This window comes from Balaenoptera ricei, chromosome 6 (assembly GCF_028023285.1).
Source record: "Balaenoptera ricei isolate mBalRic1 chromosome 6, mBalRic1.hap2, whole genome shotgun sequence".
NCBI lineage: Eukaryota > Metazoa > Chordata > Mammalia > Artiodactyla > Balaenopteridae > Balaenoptera > Balaenoptera ricei.
The window spans coordinates 39,083,493-39,102,603 of record NC_082644.1 but is presented as its reverse complement, the minus strand read 5'-3'; positions in this window follow the sequence as shown (position 1 = coordinate 39,102,603).

Here is a 19,111-nt window from a genome sequence, read left to right as displayed (position 1 = left end):
CTGACAAAAGCCCCAGCCTTGGTCATGTGGCTGATGCAACCCTGAACTCCTAATCAGTCTGTGAGCAAGAGAGGTATTGGGCTGCTGAAATAGTTCCCCTACACTGGGAATTTGAATTAAAGCATAACTTGTGATAGAAAATGTATCCAAAGTGGGAAACAAGGCCAAGAGGATGACTGCAAACTCAATGCCATACTGAAATCTTGCTCCTCTGGCCCAGTAGGGGTTATTTATTTCTCTAGGAGAATGTACCTCTGTTGACATTTCTATTTACTATTGACTAGAGCCCAGACACTGTGAAGTTATGTGTTTACGCGTAGATTTTTGTCTGGTAGAAATGCAAATTACTTCTGTTCAATAGAAGAGATGCTCCAAAGGTTACCATTGTATTGTCCTGTAGTATATTCATCAGATTCATCTCTCACTTATAGACACACACACACACACACACACACACACACAGCACATGCACACATGCACATTTCTGTGTGTGTCCTCCCTACTGGACTACATAAACTCTAGTTTCTTAAATGTTCTTCGCAGCTTTATCATCTTATTGGTTCCCTTAGTAAAGACAATATATTTTGACACTTGTTCATTCTATATTTGAATAAGTCATGGCTTTAAATTTTTTTAAATAATGCTTCACCATATGAAAAAAAAAAAGGTTTTCTCCATTTTCTAACTGAGAATCAATTGCAGAGATTTTGTTGTTTCCAATATTTGCTGCAGTGGGCTGCTTTTTTTATGTGGACTTTTTTTAGTTGCCTGCATTTACTTCTTCCTGAGCCAACAGAGCACTTAGGGTATATTCTTGTAACATCTAACCTTGTGACAGGGATCAAGGTGAGTTAGCAGCCCACGCATACATACATGTGCACACACACGCACATATACGCATGAGCGCACACATATACACACAGGCTAGTTTGTTGATTTACTGGATATTTATTAAAAGAAAGGTAGATTCCTGAGACACCTTTATTCCTAAAAAGATTCTCACACTTGGAGGTTATAAATTTTGACATACGACATCCAGATTGCTTTCAAATGGCAGCATTAATCATATGGTGTCTTATGTTTCAAACAAAGATTCCCTCTTGCAAGAGCACCAGAATCACAACTAACTGCTGAACAGTCTTCGACAGGAAGACACTGGAACTCACCAAAAAAGATACCCTACATCCAAAGACAAAGGAGAAGCCACAATGAGATGGTAGGAGGGGCGCAATCACAATAAAATCAAATCCCATAACCACTAGGTGGGTGACTCACAAACTGAAGAACAATTATACCATGGAAGTCCACCCACTGGAGTGACGGTTCTGAGCCCTATGTCAGACTTCCCAACCTGGAGGTCCAGCAATGGGAGGAGGAATTCCCAGAGAATCAGATGTTGAAGGATGGCAGGATTTGAATTCAGGACCTTGAATGCAGGACTTTGACTCTGTTTCTGGGGGAAACAGAGACTCCACTCTTGGAGATCACACACAAAGTAGTGTGCGCATCAGAACCCAGGGGGAAGGAGCAGTGAGACTGAACCAGACCTGCGTGCTAGTGTTAGAGGTTCTCCTGAAGAGGCTGGGGGATGGTTGTGGCTCACTGCAGGGACAAGGACACTGGCAGCAGAAGTTCTTGAAAGTACTCCTTGGTGTAAGCCCTCCCAGAGTCTGCCTTTAGCCACACCAAAAGGCCTGTAGGCTCCAGTGCTGGGTCACCTCAGGCCAAACAACCAACAGGGAGGGAACTCAGCCCCACTCATCAGAAGACAAGTGGATTAAAGTTTAACTGAGCTCTGCCCACCAGAGCAACACCCAGCTCTACCCACCACCAGTCCCTCCCATCAGGAAGCTTGCACAAACCTCTTAGATAGCCTCATCCACCAGAGGTCAGAAAGCAGAAGCAAGAAGAACTACAATCCTGCAGGCTGTGGAATGAAAACCACATTCACAGAAAGACAGACAAAATGAAAAGGCAGAGGACTATGTACCAGGTGAAGGAACAAGGTAAAACCCGTAAAAAACAACTAAATGAAGTGGAGATAGGCAACCTTCCAGAAAAAGAACTCACAATAATGAGAGTGAAGATGATCCAGGACCTCGGAAAAAGAATGGAGGCAAAGATCAAGAAGATGCAAGAAATGTTTAACAAAGACCTAGAAGAATTAAAGAACAAACAAACAGAGATGAACAATACAATAACTGAAATGAAAAATACACTAGAAAGAATCAACAGCAGAATAACTGAGGCAGAAGAACGGATAAGTGACCTGGAAGACACTATGGTGGAATTAACTGCTGTGAAACAGAATAAAGAAAAAAGAATGAAAAGATATGAAGACAGCCTAAGAAACCTCTGGGACAACATTAAATGCACCAACATTTACATTATAGGGGTCCCAGAAGGAGAAGAGAGAAAGAAAGGACCCAAGAAAATATTTGAAGAGATTAGAGTCAAAAACGTCCCTAACATGGGAAAGGAAATAGCCACCCAAGTCCAGGAAGCACAGAGAGTCCCAGGCAGGCCAAGACACATAATAATCAAATTGACAAAAACTAAAGACAAAGAAAAATTATTAAAAGCAACAAGGGAAAAATGACAAATAGCATACAAGGGAACTCCCAACAGGTTAAAAGCTGATTTCTCAGCAGAAACTCTACAAGCCAGAAGGGAGTGGCATGATATATTTAAAGTGATGAAAGGGAAGAACCTACAACCAAGATTACTGTACCCAGCAAGGATCTCATTCAGATTTGAAAGAGAAATCAAAAGCCTTACAGACAAGCAAAAGCTAAGAGAATTCAGCACAACGAAACAAGCTCTACAACAAATTCTAAACGAACTTCTCTAAATGGGAAACACAAAAGAAGAAAAGGACCTTCAAAAACAAACCCAAAATAATTAAGAAAATGGTAATAGGAACACACATATCAATAATTACCTTAAATGTGAATGGATTCAATGCTCCAACCAAAAGACACAGGCTTGCTGGAATAAAAAAGATATTCCATGCAAATGGAAATCAAAGAAAGCTGAAGTAGCAATACTCATATCAGATAAAATAGACTTTAAAATAAAGAATGTTACAAGAGATAAGGAAGGACACTACATAATGATCAAGGGGCCAATCCAAGAAGAAGATATAACAATTATAAATATATATGCATGCAACATAGGAGCACCCCAATATATAAGGCAAATGCTATCAGCTATAAAAGAGGAAATCAACAGTAACACAATAATAGTGGGGGACTTTAACACCTTACTTACACCAATGGACACATCATCCAGACAGAAAATTTAAATGATGCAGTAGACCAGATAGATTTAATTGATATTTATAGGACATTCCATCTAAAAACAGCAGATTACACTTGCTTCTCAACTGCACATGGAACATTCCCTAGGATAGGTCACATCTTAGGTCACAAATCAAGCCTCAGTAAATTTAAGAAAATTAAAATCATATCAAGCATCTTTTCTGAGCACAGCGCTATGAGCTTAGAAATAAATTACAGGGAAAGAAACGTAAAAAACACAAATATATGGAGGTTAAACAATACATTACTAAATAACCAAGAGATCACTGAATAAATCAAAGAGGAAATCAAAAAATACCTAGAAACAAATGACAATGAAAACACGATGACCCAAAACCTATGGGATGCAGCAAAAGCAGTTCTAAGAGGGAAGTTTATAGCAATACAATCCTAACTCAAGAAACAAGAAAAATCTCAAATAAACAATCAAACCTTACACCTAAAGGAACTAGAGAAAGAAGTACAAACAAAATCCAAAGTTAGTAGAAGGAAAGAAATCATAAAGATCAGAGCAGAAATAAATGAAATAGAAACAAAGAAAACAATAGCAAAGATCAATAAAAATAAAAGCTGATTCTTTGAGAAGATAAACAAAATTGATAAATCTTTAGGCAGACTCATCAAGAAAAAGAGGGAGAGGAATCAAATCAATAAAATTAGACATGAAAAAGAAGTTACAACAGACACCACAGAAATACAAAGTATCACAAGAGACTATTACAAGCAACTCTATGTCAATAAAATGGACAACCTGGAAGAAATGGACAAATTCTTAGAAAGGTATAACCTTCCAAGACTGAACCAGGAAGAAATAGAAAATATGAATGGACCAATTACAAGTACAGAAATTGAAACTGTGATTAAAAATTTTCCAAGAAACAACAGCCCAGGACTAGATGGCTTCACAGGTGAATTCTATCAAACATTTAGAGAAGAGTTAAAACCATCCTTCTCAAACTCTTCCAAAAAATTTCAGAGGGAGGAACATTCCCAAACTCATTCTATGAGGCCACCATCACCCTGATACCAAAACCAGACAAAGATACTACAAAAAAAGAAAATTACAGACCAATATCACTGATGAATATACATGCAAAAATCCTCAACAAAATACTAGCAAACAGAAACCAACAACACATTAAAAGGATCATTCACCATGCTCAAGTCAGATTTATCCCAGGGATGCAAGGATTCTTCAGTATATGCAAATAAATCAATGTGATACACCATATTAACAAATTGAAGAATAAAAACAATATGATCATCTCAATAGATGCAGAAAAACCTTTTGACAAAATTCAACACCCGTTTATGATAAAAACTCTCCAGAAAGTCGGCATAGAGGGAACTTACCTCAACATAATAAAGACCATATATGACAAACTCACAGCAAACATCATTCTCAATAGTGAAAAACTGAAAGCATTTCCTCTAAGATCAGGAACAAGACAAGGTTGTCCACTCTCACCACAATTATTCAACATAGTTTTGTAAGTCCTAGCCACTTCAATCAGAGAAGAAAAAGAAATAAAAGCAACACAAATTGGAAAAAAAGAAGTAAAACTGTCACTGCTTGCAGATGACATGGCACTATACATAGAGAATCCTAAAGATGCCACCAGAAAACTACTAGAGCTTATCAATGTTTTGGTAAAGTTGCAGGGTACAAAATTAATGCACAGAATTCTCTTGCGTTCCTATACATTAACAACAAAAAATCAGAAAGAGAAATTAAGTAAACAATCCCATTCACCATTGCAACAAAAAGAATAAATACCTAGGAATAAACCTACCTAAGGAGGTAAAAGACCTGTACTCAGAAAACTATAAGACACAGATGACAGAAATCAAAGATGACACAAACAGATGGAGAGATATACCATGTTCTTGGATTGGAAGAATCAATATTGTGAAAATGACTACACTACCCAAAGCAATCTACAGATTCAATGCAATCCCTATCAAATTACCAATGGCATTTTTCACAGAACGAGAAAAAGAAATTTTACAGTTTGTATGGAAACACAAAAGACCTCAAATAGCTAAAGCAATCTTGAGAAAAAAAAAAATGGAGCTGGAAGAATCAGGCTCCCTGACTTCAGACTATACTACAAAGCTACAGTAATCAAGACAGTATGGTACTGGCACAGAAACAGAAATATAGATCAATGGAACAGGATAGAAAGCCCAGAGATAAACCCACACACCTATGGTCAACTAATCTATGATGAAAGAGGTAAGCATATACAATGGAGAAAAGACAGCCTCTTCAATAATGGTGCTGGGAAAACTGGAAAGCTACATGTAAAAGAAGAAAATTAGAACACTCCCATATACCATACACAAAAATAAACTCAAAATGAATTAAAGACTTAAATGTAAGGCCATACACTATACAACTCTTAGGGGAAAACATAGGCAGAACACTCTATGACATAAATCACAGCAAGATCTTTTTTGACCCACCTCCTAGAGTAATGGAAATAAAAACAAAAATAAACAAATGGGACCTAATGAAACTTGAAAGCTTTTGCACAGCAAAGGAACCTATGAACGAGATGAAAAGACGACCCTCAGAATGGGAGAAAACATTTGCAAACGAATCAATGGACAAAGGATTAATCTCCAAAATATATAAACAGCTCATTCAACTCAATATTCAAAAAAACAAACAACCCAATCAAAAAGTGGGCAGAAGACCTAAATAGACATTTCTCCAAAAAAGATATACAGATGGCCAAGAGACACATGAAAAGCTGCTCAACATCACTAATTATTAGAGAAATGCAAATCAAACTACAATGAGGTATCATCTCACACCAGTTAGAATGGGCATCATCAGGAAATCTACCAACAATAAATGCTGGAGAGGGTGTGGAGAAAAGGGAACCCTCTTGCACTGTTGGTGGGAATGTAAATTGATGCGGCCATATTGAGAACAGTAAGGACGTTCCTTAAAAAACTAAAAATAGAATTACCATATGACCCAGCAATCGCAGTCCTGGGCATATACCCAGACAAAACCATAATTCAAAAAGACACATGCACCCCAATGTTCACTGCAGCACTATTTACAATAGCCAGGTCACTGAAGCCACCTAAATGCCCATCGCCAGAGAAATGGATAAAGAAGATGTGGTACATGTATATACAATGGAATATTACTCAGCCGTAAAAAGAACAAAATTGGGTCATTTGTAGAGACGTGGATGGACCTAGAGACTGTCATACAGAGTGAAGTAAGTCAGAAAGAGAAAAACAAATATCGTATATTAACGCATATATGTGGACTCTAGAAAAATGGTACAGATGAACCGGTTTGCAAGGCAGAAATAGCCACAGATGTAGAGCTCAAACGTAGGGACACCAAGGGGGAAGAGTGGGTGGGGGGAGGTGGGATGAATTGGGAGATTGGGATTGGCATATATGCACTAATATGTATAAAATAGATAACTAATGGGAACCTGCTGTATAAATAATAAATAAAGTAAAATCCAAAAATAAAGAAAACCGTTCATGTTTGTTATCTTACTTATTCCTTAAAGCATTCCTGTATGAAACCAGGAAGTGTGATGCTGCCAGCTTTGTTTTTCTTACTCAGAGATGTGCATTATATTATAAAAAGAGAGCAATAAACCCAAAGGCATACCCTTTATGGGATTTTAACATAAGTTAGAAAGTATGAATAATAAAAAAAATAGAGACAATACAGAGTTAAAGAAAGACTGCCTGACTTCCCTTGTGGTGCAGTGGATAAGAATCTGCCTGCCAATGCAGGGGAGATGGGTTTGAGCCCTGGTCCGGGGAGATCTCACATGCTGTGGAGCAACAAAGCCCGTGCACCACAACTACTGAGCCTGTGCTCTAGAGCCCGTGAGTCACAAATACTGAGCCCGCGTGACACAACTGCTGAAGCCCGCATGCCTAGATCCCGTGCTCTGCAACAAGAGAGACCACCGCAATGAGAAGCCCATGCACTGAAATGAAGAGTAGCCCCCACTCACCGCAACTAGAGAAAGTCCACGCGCAGCAACGAAAACCCAACACAGCCAAAAATAAATTAGTTAATTAATTAATTAATTTTAAAAATGTTTAAAAAAAAAAAGAAAGACTGCAGAGAAAAGACAAACAGGGGAAGTTTAGAGTAGAATCAACCAATGGTCTTAGGCCTTAGGTCTTAGGTCTTAGGTCTTAGACTAAGAATTCTTAGAAAATAACAAATGAGCAAGAACTAGATAGCTGCCTGCTTTGACAGAGTGGAGTTAATTATTCTGGGAAAGCATTGTAAATCAGGAAGGAAATCAGAGTTATTAATTAATTCATTCACAAAAATGTATTGAGCAGCTTCTAGCACCAGGATCTGTGTTAAAAATACTAACACATAACTTTTGATATTTTGGATTTTGTATTTATTTTGATTTTGAATATAGATAGATTAGATAGACAAATAGATGAATGAATGATTCTTGACATAATGGTAATACTTACAGTCTAGTATAAGAGATGAATATGAATGAAGTAATCATAGAAATACTTACAAAATCATACTTAAATGAAGGAGGGGGCAGGTGGATAAGACCATGCAATGGGGGGACCTGATCTGGTTTTGGGGGGCAAGGAAGCTACAAGTGATTGACCTGGGACCTGAAGGGTTCATAGGATTTTGGCAAAGATGGAGAAAGAAGTTATAGGCAGAGACAAGAACATGTGCAAAGGCTGGGAGGAAAGAAGGTGGGTGTGAGGGCCTGAAAAAGCCAGTGTGGCTAGAGATCAGGGGGAAAGGAGTGAGGAGTGAGTTGAGGTTAGAGCTGGAGGTAGACACACCATGGTGCAAGCCGTTAGAGGCTTTGTTCCAAAGATTTGTTGTTTAATCTAAAAGTGATAGGAAGCCATTGAAGTGTTTTAAATGGAGAGGGCAAGGGAGATGTCCACAGAGCACCATTTGATATATATGGTCCTTCTGGCTGAGGTGTAGGGAACAGATTGGAGGTGGAACGTGAGGGAGACCATAGCAGGCTGCTGCAGAAGTCCACACAAGAGGTGATGTGGCTTGGGCTAGGACAGTGATGGCAATGGAACAAAGAGATAAGTGTATCTGAGAGATATTTAGAGGGTAGAATCAGTTAATCTTTCCATTGGCTATTGGAGGTGAAGTTTAGTGAGGTATCAAAGACAACATTTAACTTTTGATCTTGCACTGCCAAATGGATGTTGGCTCCATTCACCAAGAAGAGATACACTTGAAAATAAGGATATCAATTATATCAATTTTCCTCATATCAATAAGGAAAATAGATGATATCAATTATAGACATCTTGAGTTAGGAGATTAAGCCAAGAGAAAAGTATTGGTCAACTCAAAAGTAAGTCCAGGGACTTCCCTTGCGGTCCAGTGGTTAAGGCTTCACCTTCCAATGCAGGGGGTGCGGGTTAGATCCCTAGTCAGGGAGCTGGGATCCTACTTGCCTCGTGGCCAAAAAACCAAAACTTAACACAGAAGCAATATTGTAACAAATTCAATAAAGACTTTAAAAAATAGTCCACATCAAAAAAAATCTTTAGAAAAAATAATAAGTCCACTGGGCTAGTTTGAAAAAATTACTCTTAGATAAATCAGTTCTTGGTACTCCCAATGGCCAGGCAGTTTGATTGTTTTTCCAAATACACATTCATGCACCAACTTCCAGTTTCCATTATGACATCCCATGACATCTTCTGCCTCCAATTTCTCACTTTTCCTTCCTGAGACTGCATTATACATTGTACAATTAGAATAATATTAACAAGTTAAACTGGCTATTGGAGCTACAGTTCAGTTGTCTGGACATTGTTTCTCAACTTCTCAAGTTTCGAGATATATTTGAGAGATGTAGCATACATTCCCATCCTAGTGAGAAGACTACAAGTGTTCCAAAATTATAGATGATGCAAAGGTAGGCAGACCAAACATTGTATAGGGAAACAGAAAAAGTAATACCACATTAGATAAAAATACACAAGCAGTTCTTTTAAAAATCACATTTTCCTATGAAATAAGGAAAAAAGAAATAAAACAAGAATCCTCAGTCTAGTATCTCTGATTATTAACTGGTGGGATGGAAGATAAATCTGCATATTAGAGGACATAATTGTCAGCATTTCTCAACATTGGAAACAAGGAGCAAGATTGGGGTAATAAAGGCTGGAGAAGAAACAGATGGAAAACAACTATCTTTGGAACCAAATTTAAAGTGCAAATTTAATCATCAATTGCCCAGATCTGCTTTTCCATCATCCCATTTCTCCCTTTCCATTCAGTGCTTTTAGTCACACTGGAAATCTGTGTTACATAATGTAGTTAATGCATACTTCTTGGGAAATCATTTTTTAAAAAGCAGCATATCATCTAGCAATGAAGAATTCAGCAAAGTCTTGTGGGATCACTCGTGAAGTTAGTGGGTGAGAGCGTTTATGAGGACGTGGATAATAGAATGTAAGTACACTTCCCCTCTGTGCTTACCCCACATGTTAATATCAAGGGGACAAAACTAACTACAACCCACCTGGGAAGCATGCCATACAATCCAACTGCTGCAAACTTAAGAGTTTTCTAATATCTCTCAATTTAACAACATTCTCTGATCAAACTAACCTAAGTTGCCATGAAGTCTCTCACCTTTACCCTCTAATTAATTAATTTTGGGAGCTAATTACATACATGAATTCAGGGGAATTAGGCTAAGGAAAGGATATTTATTAATAAACAATTGATAACCGACTTTTAACAATTATTTTCCCCAAGAACTGAGTGGCATTTAGTCAAATACAGTAACTTGCAAAATAGATAACTGCTTTTTCTGATACCTTTGTTGAATAAGTCAATATTGCTATCTTAATTTTCTAGATGAAAGAAAAACAGAAAAGTAACTTACTCTGCTCACTCAGTGAATCAAGACATTGTCAGGGCTGTATTCTGACCTCATCCATAAGGCCTCAGTCTGTTCTGAGGTGCAACAAATACGATCAAAGTCTCCTTTTGCCTTTCCAGGCAGAAAAATATTCCATGTTTGTTTTCCCCTAAAATTTAGAAAACATCTCAATTGAAACACTTGTCACATTGCATTTTAATTAGTTATTTGCATTATCAATCGCACCAGTTTGGCGTTTCCCAAATTTATATCTAATAATTTAGAAAAAGTGAATAAAAAATACAATGATCAAATAAATTTGGAGAAAATCCGGGTTAAGTCTATTTAAAGACTACTGCAAGATTTCTCAGAGGCTTTAAAATGTAACGATGCATTATGAATCCAAAGAGTGAGATACAACATTTCTCATTTTTTGACCCTAAGCCTTTTTTACTCAGAACACTCATGAACCTGTCCAGAGTATTGCTCAGAGAATCCCATTTGGGAACTGATGCACTAGACCTTGAGTCCATCCTATTCACTGTGTATTCCCAGCACCTAGCATGGTGCCTGGCACATAGTGGGTGCTCTCTCTGTCAGCAGTTTCCCAATTTCTATTTTCAACTAAAGTCTTTCTTTGAAAATCCGGACTCACATATCTAACAGCCTATTCGACATCTTCACTTGGTAAGTTCATGAGCATATTGAACTCAGCAGTTCCAAAACTGAACTTCAGATCTTCCCCACAAAACCAGCTCCACCTGCAGCCTTCCCATCTCAGTAGATGCCAACTCCATCCTTCCACTGGCTCAGGCCAAAAACCTTGGAGTCATTCTTGACTCTTTTTTCTCTCATCAATCTACCACAAAGCAGTATTTTCTCTTCAAAATATATCCCAAATCTGACCACTTCTCCCACCAGCATGGCCCCTAACCTGATCCAAGCCACTACCATCTCTCATCTGGATTCCTGGGATAGGTTTCTCCCACTTGGCCTCCCTGTGTGTGTCCTTGTCCTCCACTCTGGACATAACGGCAGCCAGCTTGATCCTTTTAAAACAAAGTCATATCATGTCCCTCCCCTCACAAACCTGCACTGGCTCCCCTTTTCATTCAGAGTAAAAGCCCAAGTCTTACAATTACATGGAAGGCTCCACGTAATCTGGGTCCTTGTTATTTCTTGTCTCTGTCTCTGTCTCTCTGTCTCTCTCACTTTCCTCCAAATTCACTGGCCCCCAAACTAATGGTCAAATATACCAGGTACTTGCCACCTTAGGCCTTTGCAATGCTGTTCCCTCTGATCGAAACATTCAGACCCATAACCAACTTTCTCACCTCTCAAATATTTTCTCAAATCTCACCTTCACAATGAGACCTACCCTGACCCCTGTACTTAAAGTTGCAACCCAGCCCCACCTCACACAACCCCATTTTCCCTTATACTTTTTAAAAAAATTTCCTCCATAGCTTCACCTCTTCTGACATTCTACATAATTTACAAATCTATATTGTTTTTTTATCTCCCTTAACTAGAATATATGCTCCATGTTTAGTTCACTGATACTGCCCAAGGGAAAAGGATAGTGCAGGATACACAATACATTCTCAACAAGTGTTTGTTGAATGAATAAGCTATGAATAAAATTCAATGTACACTGGATGTTAAATAGTCTCAGACTGGTTCACTGTGAATCATTTTTTTTAACATCTTTATTGGAGTATAATTGCTCTACAGTGTTGTGTTACTTTCTGCTGTATAACAAAGTGAATCAGCTATATGCATACATATATCCCCATATCCCCTCCCTCTTGCATCTCCCTCCCACCCTCCTTATCCCAACCCTCTAGGTGGTTTCAAAGCACCGAGCTGATCTCCCTGTGCCATGAAGCTGCTTCCCAATAGCTATCTATTTTACATTTGGTAGTGTATATATGTCAGTGCTACTCTCTCACTTCGTCCTAGCTTACCCTTCCTCCTCCCCATGTCCTCAAGTCCATTCTCTATGGCTGCATCTTTATTCCTGTCCTGCCCCTAGGTTCTTCATAACCATTTTTTTTTAGATTCCATATATATGTGTTAGCATACGGTATTTATTTTTCTCTTTCTGACTTACTTCACTCTGTATGACAGACTCTACATCCATCCATCTCACTACAAATAACTCAATTTTGTTTCTTTTTATGGCTGAATAATATTCCATTCTATATACGTGTCACATCTTCTTTATTCATTCATCTGTCGATGGACACTTACGTTGCTTCCATGCCCTGGCTATTGCAAATAGTGCTGCAATGAACATTGTGGTACCTGACACTTTTTGAATTATGGTTTTCTCAGGATATATGCCCAGTAGTGGGATTGCTGGGTCGTATGGTAGTTCTATTTTTAGTTTTTTAGGAACCTCCATACCGTTCTCCATAGTGACTATATCAATTTACATTACCACCAACAGTGCAAGAGGGTTCCCTTTTCTCCACATCCTCTCCAGCAATTAGTCTTTGTAGACTTTTTATGATGGCTATTCTGACCAGTGTGAGGTGATACCTCATTGTAGTTTTGATTTGCATTTCTCTAATGATTAGTGATGTTGAGCATCTTTTCATGTGTTTGTTGGCAATTGGTATATCTTCTTTGGAGAAATGTCTATTTATGTCTTCTGCCCATTTTTGGATTAGGTTGTTTGTTTTTTTGATATTGAGCTGCATGAGCTGCTTATATATTTTAGAGATTAATCCTTTGTCAGTTTCTTCATTTGCAAATATTTTCTCGCATTCTAACGGTTGTCTTTTCATCTTTTTTATGGTTTTCTTTGCAGTGCAAAAGATTTTAAGTTTCATTGGGTCCCATTTCTTTATTTTTGTATTTATTTCCATTTCTCTAGGAGGTGGGTCAAAAAGGATCTTGCTGTGATTTATGTCATAGAGTGTTCTGCCTATGTGTTCCTCTAAGAGTTTTATAGTGTTTGGCCTTATATTTGGGTCTTTAATCCATTTTGAGTTTACTTTTGTGTATGGTGTTAGGGAGTGTGCTAATTTCATTCTTTTACATGTAGCTGTCCAGTTTTCCCAGCACCACTTATTGAAGAGGCTGTCTTTCCTCCATTGTATACTCTTGCCTCCTTTATCAAAGATAAGGTGACCATATGTTCATGAGTTTATCTCTGGGCTTTCTATCCTGTTCCATTGATCTATATTTCTGTTTCTGTGCCAGTACCATACTGTCTTGATTACTGTAGCTTTGTAGTATAGATTGAATTCCTCCAGCTCCATTTTTTTTTCCCCTCAAGATTGCTTCAGCTATTCGAGATCTTTTGTGTTTCCATGCAAATTGTTCAACTTCTTGTTCTAGTTCTGTGAAAAATGCCATTGGTAGTTTGGTATGGATTGCATTGAATCTTTAGATTACTTTGGGTAGTATAGTCATTTTCACAATGTTGATTCTTCCAATCCAAGAACATAATATATCTTTCCATCTGTTTGTATCATCTTTCATTTCTTTCATCAGTGTCTTATAGTTTTCTGCATACATGTCTTTTACCTCCTTAGATAGGTTTATTCCTAGGTTATTTATTCTATTTATTGCAGTGATAAATGGGAGTGTTTCCTTAATTTCTCTTTCAGATTTTTCATCATTAGTGTATAGGGATGCAAGAGATTTCTGTGCATTAATTTTGTGTCCTGCTACACTACCACATTCATTGATTAGCTCTAGTAATTTTCTGGTAGCATCTTTAGGATTCTCTATGTATAGTATCATGTCATCTGCAAACAGTGACAGTTTTCCAATCTGGATTCCTTTTATTTCTTTTTCTTCTCTGATTGCTGTGGCTAAAACTTCCAAAACTATGTTGAATAATAGAGGTGAGAGTGGATAACCTTATCTTGTTCCTGATTTTAGAGGAAATGGTTTTAGTTTTTCACCATTTAGAATGATATTGGCTGTGGGTTTGCCAAATATGGCCTTTATTTTGTTGAGATAGGTTCCCTCTATGCCTATTTTCTGGAGAGTTTTTATCATAAATGGGTGTTGAATTTTGTTAAAGCTCTTTCTGCATCTATTGAGATGATCATATGGTTTTTATCCTTCAGTTTGTTAATATGGTGTATCACATTGATTGATTTGCGTATATTGAAGAATCCCTGCATTCCTGGGATAAACCCCACTTGATCATGGTGTATGATCCTTTTAATGTGCTGTTGGATTCTGTTTGCTAGTATTTTGTTGAGGATTTTTGCATCTATGCTTATCAGTGATATTGGCCTGTAGTTTTCTTTCTTTGTGACATCTTTGTCTGGTTTTGGTATAAGAGTGATGGTGGCCTCGTAGAATGAGTTTCGCAGTGTTCCTCCCTCTGCTATATTTTGGAAGAGTTTGAGAAGGATAAGTGTTAGCTCTTCTCTAAATGTTTGATAGAATTCGACTGTGAAGCCATCTGGTCCTGGGCTTTTGTTTGTTGGAAGATTTTTAATCACAGTTTCAATTTCAGTGCTTGTGATTGGTCTCTTCATATTTTCTACTTCTTCCTGGTTCAGTCTCAGAAGGTTGTGATTTTCTAAGAATTTGTCCTTTTCTTCCAGACTGTCCATTTTATTGGCATTTGTCACTTGTAGTAATCTCTCATGATCCTCTGTATTTCTGCAGTGTCAGTTGTTACTTCTCCTTTTTCATTTCTAATTCTATTGATTTGAGTTTTCTCCCTTTTTCTCTTGATGAGTCTGGCTAATGGTTTATCAATGTTGTTTATCTTCTCAAAGAACCAGATTTTAGTTTAATTGATCTTTGCTATTGTTTCCTTCATTTCTTCTTCATTTATTTCTCATCTGATCTTTATGATTTCTTTCCTTCTGCTAACTTTGGGTTTTTCTTGTTCTTCTTTCTCTAATTGCTTTAGGTGTAAGGTTAGGTTGTTTATTTGAGATGTTTCTTGTTTCTTGAGGTAGGATTGTATTGCTATAAACTTCCCCCTTAGAACTGCTTTTGCTGCATCCCATAGGTTTCAGGTCATCGTGTTTTCATTGTCATTTGTTTCTACGTTTTTTAAAATTTCCTCTTTGATTTATTCAGTGATCTCTTGGTTATTAAGTAGTGTGTTGTTTAGCCTCCATGTGTGTGTATTTTTTACAGATTTTTTCTGGTAATTGATATCTAGTCTCATAGCGTTGTGGTCAGAAAAGATACTTGATACAATTTCAATTTTCTTAAATTTACCAAGGCTTGATTTGTGACCCAAGATATGATCTATCCTGGAGAATGTTCCATGAGCACTTGAGAAGAAAGTGTATTCTGTTGTTTTTGGATGGAATGTCCCATAAATATCAATTAAGTCCATCTCCTTCAATGTGTCATTTAAAGCTTGTGTTTCCTTATTTATTTTCATTTTGGATGACCTGCCCATTGTTGAAAGTGGGGTGTTAAAGTCCCCTACTATTATTGTGTTACTGTCTATTTCCCCTTTTATGTCTGTTAGTATTTGCCTTTTGTGTTGAGGTGCTCCTATGTTAGATGCATAAATATTTACAATTGTTATATCTTCTTCTTGGATTGATCCCTTGATCATTATGTAGTGTCCTTGTTTGTCTCTTGTAATTGTCTTTATTTTAAAGTCTATTTTGTCTGATATGAGAATTGGTACACCAGCTTTCCTTTGATTTCCATTTGCATGGATTATCTTTTTCCATCCCCCTCACTTTCAGTCTGTATGTGTCCCTAGGTCTAAAGTAGACAGCATATGTACAGGTCTTGTTTTTGTATCCATTCAGCCAGTCTATGTCTTTTGGTTGGAGCATTTAATTCATTTACATTTAATGTAATTATCGATATGTATGTTCCTGTTACCATTTTCTTAATTGTTTTGGGTTTGTTATTGTAGGTCTTTTCCTTCTCTTGTGTTTCCTGCCTAGAGAAGTTCCTTTAACATTTGTAGTAAAACTGGTTTGGTGGTGCTGATTTCTCTTAGCTTTTGCTTGACTGTAAAGGTTTTAATTTCTCGGTCAAATCTGAATGAGATCCTTGCTGGGTAGAGTAATCTAGGCTGTAGGTATTTCCCTTTCATCACTTTAAATATGTCCTTCCACTCCCTTCTGGCTTGTAGTGTTTCTGCTGAAAAATCAGCTGTTAAGCTTATGGGGATTCCCTTGTATGTTATTTGTCGTTTTTCCCTTGCTGCTCTTAATATTTTTTCTTTGTATTTAATTTTTGATAGTTTGATTAATATGTGTCTTGGCGTGTTTCTCCTTGAATTTATTTTGTATGTGACTCTCTGTGCTTACTGGACTTGATTAACTATTTCCTTTCCCATATTAGGGAAGTTTTCAACTATAATCTCTTCAAATATTTTCTCAGTCCCTTTCTTTTCCTCTTCTTCTTCTGGGACCCCTATAATTCAATGTTGGTGCATTTAATGTTGTCCCAGAGGTCTCTGAGACTGCTCTCAATTCTTTTCTTTCTTTTTTCTTTATTGTGCTCTGTGGTAATTATTTCCACTCTTTTATCTTCCAGGTCACATATCCATTCTTCTGCCTCAGTTATTCTGTTATTGATTCCTTCCAGAATATTTTTAATTTTAGTAATTGTATTGTTCATCACTGTTTGTTTGCTCTTTAGTTCTTCTAGATCCTTGTTAAATGTTTCTTGTATTTTCTCCATTCTGTTTCCGAGATTTTGGATCATCTTAATATCACCACTCTGAATTCTTTTTCAGGGAGGTTGCCTATTTCATCTTCATTTATTTGGTCTTGTAGGTTTTTACCTTGCTCCTTCATCATCATATGTTTTTTGTTTTCATTCTTTTTTTGTTTTGATGGGTGGTGCTATATTCCTGTCTTACTGGTTGTTTGTCCTGAAACATCCAGCACTGGAGTTTGCAGGCATTTAGACAGAGCTGGGTCTTGGTGCTAAAATGAGGACCTCTGGGAGTTCTCACTCTGACTGATATTCCCTGGTGTCTGAGGTTCTCTGTTAGTCCAGTGGTTTGGAGTTGGAGCTCCCACCACAGGAGCTCAGGCCCAACCTCTGGCCTGGGAACCAAGATCCCACAAGCTGGTCACTGGGGTTTCCTCCCATCCCCTTAGGTGTCCATGGTCTCCAACTGGCGCCTGTTAGGTGCCCTAGTTGTGAGGAGATGCGAATTCCACATCCTCCTAGTATGCCATCTTGACTCCGCCCCCTTCACTGGGAATCTTTATGTGGCTGAGCTCTATGGGCAGAAAGCCAAACAAACACTATGTTTTTTTTTTTTTCTTTCATATGAAATCAAGGTTGTATTTTTGGATGAATCAGACAAGGCCAGTGTGCTTTAAATCTGTGTTTATTTCACCTGACCAAGACAGACACTGCCCAAAAGACCTGGTAGCTAACAGAATGTTGGTCTTCATGAACTTATTGAAATGTGGTTACATGGAAGAGTAATGTGCAAGAGAGTCATGGAAAGAAATATTAAAACCTCTGGTGATATATATTTTTATCCTAAAAAATAAGAAGGAAAAATCAGCTTTACTAGTATTTCATTTACTCAATGACACTAGTGTCCTCACTCAGGCCATATATCTCATAGAGTTTGTAGGATGACAAGCATCTAAGGGAAGAAGGGGGTTCACAGCCAGTGGCTCCTTCCCTCATTTGGTCATTTTCAACCTATTGTGACATACAGTAGTTAAGTGTGTCAGTAAAAAAATTTATAATTTCGATTATTTATCCAGTATTACATAAACTAGCTATCAAAAATTAGACCAAAGCTATGGACTAAATTTTGTCCCCCCAAAATCCATGTGTGATGAATTTGAACTCCCAATGTGATGGTATTTGTAGATGGGGCTGTTAGGAGGTAATTATGGTTAGATGCCGTCATGAGGGTGGGGACCCTTTCAATGGGAATAGTGCCCTTATAAAAAGGGACACCAGAGAGCTCATTCTCTCTCTCAGAGGGAAGACCATGTGAGCACAAGCAAGAAGGTGGCCATCTGCAAGCCAGGAAGTGATCTCTCACCAGAAATCAATTCTGTTGGCACCTTGATCTCAGACTTCCAGCCTCCAGAACTGTGAGAAAATAATTTTCTGTTGTTGAAGTCACCCACTCTGTCATATTTTGTTATGCAAGCCTGAGCAGACTAATACAAAGAGTATCTTGCATACAGTCATCGCTTTGTATCCATGGGGGATTGGTTTCAGGATCCCCAGCCATTACCAAAATCCAAGGATGCTCAGGTCCCTTAGTTGGCCCTCAGTATCCCTGGTTCCAAATCCACCAATTCAACCAACCTCAGATCATAAACACAGTACTCAATCTACAGCTGGCTGAATCCTCAGATGTAGAAACCTGCAGATTCAGAGAGCCTACTGTACTTATATATTTCTCCCATGAAATCATGGATTAAAGATAATACTAAAAATGCAAGCACAATAAGCAAAAAGAAAATGGCGGAGTTGAGACCTTGCCTCTACTATGAACTCTTCATTAGCCATATTACCAGGTAAAAATGATGATAATCCAAAATGTTGATAATTATTGAAACCGAGGGATGAAAGTGTGGGGTTTCATCATACTATTCTCCCTACTATTATGTATTTTAAATTTTTTTCATAATTAGAAGTTTTTGTCATTTAAAATTGGCTAAAAAGAAATCATCAAGAACATTATTTGAAATGTAGACTTACATCCAGGACCATTAACACAAAATTTCTCTCTAGGTTTTTATTGTGTCTTGAGAGATTAGCTAATGAAGGTATAAAGCCTCAGAAGTAGCAACACTTTTCAAAATTTTGTGTATTTCATTTTTATGTCATCATCTTTAGTTTCTATATTTCTACGTATGTTTTATAACACACACATCAGCACCGCAGTATGGGAGAATGATTTATAGGTAACAACATACACTTGTAGTGGGGGTACAAGCTCCAACACATTTA